Here is a 4,277-nt window from a genome sequence, read left to right as displayed (position 1 = left end):
TTTTCTATATTTATGGATGTTTATGGAATTTTTTATGTTAAAATGATATTTTAAATGTTTATGGGATTTTATATGTTAAAATGATATTTAAATGTTTAGGGAATTTTATATGTTTATGATTTAATATGTCAAATGTTATTTTAAATGTTTTAAGGTTAAAATGTCATTTAAATGGTTATGAAATGTTCATGATTAAATATGATTTTTAAATGTCTAAGGGATTTTTATGATTTAAGGAAGACATTTAAAAGACATGTTGCATGCTTGGTTTCGAAAACAAAAATGTTATGTTATGCATGATTTTTATAAAGTGATGAGAATGTAAATGTTGAAGGAAGTGAAGTGATTGTGACTAATTCGTTAATGTTGGCGATGTCGTGAGGGTTATGGTCCCAGTGGGAGCCCGACGATCGTGTTTCCATCATTACAATATGTGGTAACGGTTATGTGCTAACGGAAGAATGAGAATATCGTGAGGAGGAAAAGGCCCCAGAGGGAGCCCATTTATGGGAAAAAGGCCCCATAGGGAGCCCCGACGATCGTATTTCTATTCGAATAATGATAGGCCAGGGCCCAGTTGATCGGTGAGAGTGTTGTTGGTGTCTCCCGCCGCCCAGTACTGTGGTTATATGTAGATGGATCCATCGACCTTCATGTCATGATCAGGAAAGTCACAATTAACGATCTGAATTCAACAAAGGAAAAAAGAAAAGGGAAAAGAAAAAGGAAAAATGTTTATGATCATGAAAAATGTTTTATGTCATGTCATGTTGAGGAAAAAGGAAAAAGGTTGAGGTTTGTGAAATGCATGTCATGAAAATGTTTATGATTAAGTTTATGCATCATGAAAATATTTATGAAAATGGTCATATTTGAAGTTCATGCATGTTCATGAAAACGATATTTTAAGTACAAGTATTTTTCACTGTTAGATGTTGACTGTATTACGTATTACTCGTTATCAAGATTATGGTGTGTTGAGTCTTTAGACTCACTAGGTGTGATGAATGCAGGTGAGGTTGAGGGAGGTCTTGACGGATGATTTGACTGGACTGATGGCGCACACAACCCGAGGACCAGCGCTTCTACTTTTTCCGCTATGATTTATGACTCATGATTTATGTTAGAGATTTTTAAGATTATTTATTTATACTTTTGAGAGGTTTTTGAGAGGTTTAGTATGTGCTATACTTTTCAAATTTATTGCTTTTTAGGTCTGGTAAAACATGCAACGATTTCATTTTTATGACTATTTCACTTGATTTTTAGAATGCTAGTTGAATGGTGTTTTATTTTAAAGGGTAAAATATTTTCATTTGGTTTATGTGTATGGCTGAAATTGAGTGTTTATAAAAAAAAATTTCTAGTACTTTCTAAGCAATAAAAAGGGCAGACGTTTCAAATAATTAGTTGATATATATAACATATTCAGTTTGAAATGTTTTTTCAATATTTATATTAATAAGTAAATTTACTTATTTAAAAGTTAAATCATTTAATACTTACATATGTATATATGTGGCTTTGTATGCATGTTTGTAAATTTTTAAAATACATCAATTATTAATCTGTAACATTGTTTTTGAATTGATAATATACATGTGAAAAAAATATTATTTATCATTATGTGTATATAATTTTGTATAAAAATATCATAGCTTACACATTAATTGAAACTGCTTATTAAAAATCATGCTTATTGTGAGGCTATTCAATTATTAAGAATTAAACGACATTTTTTGGATAATCTTTTATTATTATTGAATATTACATTAATTTGTATAAATCATAAATTAAAAATCATAAAATCAAATTTAGAATTCAAAATTTCTTATGATATTAAAATAAAAAATTATTAAATGAAAAATCAGCCAAAAAATGAAAAATTTGATAAGGAAAGATGAAAATATAGAGATACATTTCGAAAATTTAAGAGAGTGATAGAGATAGATGAGAGGAGAGAAGATAAGAAGAGAGGTGATGTGAAGCGACAGAGAGAAAATAAATAGCTTGTGTATGAGTTAGAAGTTTTAAAAATCCATCAAAATCTTTGGGTTGAACCAAATACAATTTTTAACAATTTATAGTTGTACATTAGGCTTTAATGTTTGTATGTTAATGAATTCATGAATTTATTAAAAGTCTATTGAAAATTTGAATACCTCTAGACTTTTGTTTTTAAAAGTCAATGTTGAATTACACTTGACTTTTTAAAACTCCACCGAAAGTCTATTTTGAATACCATTAGACTTGTACAGAGTATGGCAAAGTCTTGATTGAATACCTCTAGACTTTTAAAATCTACAAAAGTCATTAAAAGTCAATAAATCTCCTACATTGAGTACACCCCCTTAAATATATCAAACATTATTTATTTGAAATCGATACTCTTCTACATGACTTATATAACAAGATTAAAATTAACATTCTACGCTTTAAAATCTATCAAGAAAAAACAAATGGAAACGACAAACTTTTTCCTCTCATTTTTTAATATTTAGTGTCATTTTGCTTTATTTATTCCTTTTTTTAAAAAAAATTTGCATAAAATTTGGTTATTCTCGCTACAAGAGCTACATATAGCTAATATTAAAAAGAGTTAAAAGCTTTTGGCCAAAAAAAAAAACGTTAAGTTTTTATTCAGTAAATTTACAATAATATAGTTTTTTTCTTTTTCAAAATTAATGAAGAGATCCAATAAAAAATTATTTTTCATCATATTTTAAACTATATTATCCTCATCCTCAATAATGTAGTAGATACACATAAACTGTCATCTGTTTATGATTTTTCAAACCGAATTCGACTTGTATTCGAGAATTCGATCCTACACTTAAAAGACTATTATCCTAAGTGTTGAACCAATGATATATTCATATAGTATGTTTATATCTGATTTTTCAAATCGATGGTCTCACATAAAAAATCATATATTAACATTCATAGGGTTCAATTCTCTAATAATACCTATTTTAGGATATTGTGAAGCTAAGTTTTTAATTTCAGAAATTTCTTTTTACTTGGTCGTATATAACACCAACTCTCCATTTATCCATATTTTTCTCCTTCGATCTCTTATATTTCATTCACCTCTCCGCAATCTCAGTCATTTCTCGCTATTTTTAAAATCGTTTAAGGATTTTATACCATAATAAGATAATCCTGAATATTTCTAGGGTTTTCTCTCGATGACTAAAATCTGCAGATTAAAGTTTTGAGGTGTGCCCAATGGAGAGAACAAGTTAGACATCGCCCTTACTTATCATTGAATCATCCAACTTAAAATATCTGATTTCGACTAAGAAACAAACAAACTAATAATCGATAACCCCGAATTTTCATCAAATATACATAATGTCACATACTAATTCAGCAGACTAATTGCTTACACACACACACGCATCACAATTTTTCTAAAAAAATCTCTAACAACACAGAACACCAGCATCGTTGAAAACTCCTTACTCTGCTCATTACGACTCGATGATCTTATTTAATGGGTTTTTATTAAAAAGAAAAAGTAAATACACGCAGAGCACACGCTGAAAACGTACAGATGGATGCACCATAATTGTCGTCGATATGTACTTCATGATGTGTTGTTTGAAGTTGAGGAGGAATATTCTGAGGACCCACTCCAGTGCCACCACGCGCCGGTGGAAATTCCTGTGGCAGCCGCAGGCAGCGCAGGTGAACTCCTCCTCCGCAAATGGCAGGAACTCTCTGCACCCATCCACGGCGTATCCTCCAATATCATATGCATGATTTCTCTGGCACTCTCCATATCTCACTGTCCTTGTTGCGAAGGCTGAATTTGCAGAATTCCCTGAAAACTGGTCGTGTTCCACATTTTTCGATCCCGCATGATGCGTCTTCATTTCATTTTTATTCATATTTTATTAATATCAGTGTATTTGAGGGGATACGGTACTCAGAATTTGGGTTAAGGCAGCCGAGAGAAGCGAGGATGGAAAATATTTAGTGGAAACCCTAAACCTAGCTTGGATGCCTATATATACACCTAATGAATGTATATTATTGTGCAATAATCATAATAGAAAAGTTGATGTTGAAATAGGCCGTAATACAATTAACAACGAGGGGATATAAATCGTATAAGAAAATAGAGAATGAACAAGAGTCGTTCAATTTTCATCGAAGTTAATAATCCTATCTATATATTGGGAAAATAACATGATACAAATCTTTTAAAATAGGCAAAAACTTGTGTAAGACGGTCTCACGGGTCGTGTTTTGTGAGACATATCTCTTATTTA

Source organism: Primulina tabacum, chromosome 17 (assembly GCF_025594145.1).
Source record: "Primulina tabacum isolate GXHZ01 chromosome 17, ASM2559414v2, whole genome shotgun sequence".
Classification (NCBI taxonomy): domain Eukaryota; kingdom Viridiplantae; phylum Streptophyta; class Magnoliopsida; order Lamiales; family Gesneriaceae; genus Primulina; species Primulina tabacum.
This window is presented reverse-complemented; position numbering follows the sequence as displayed.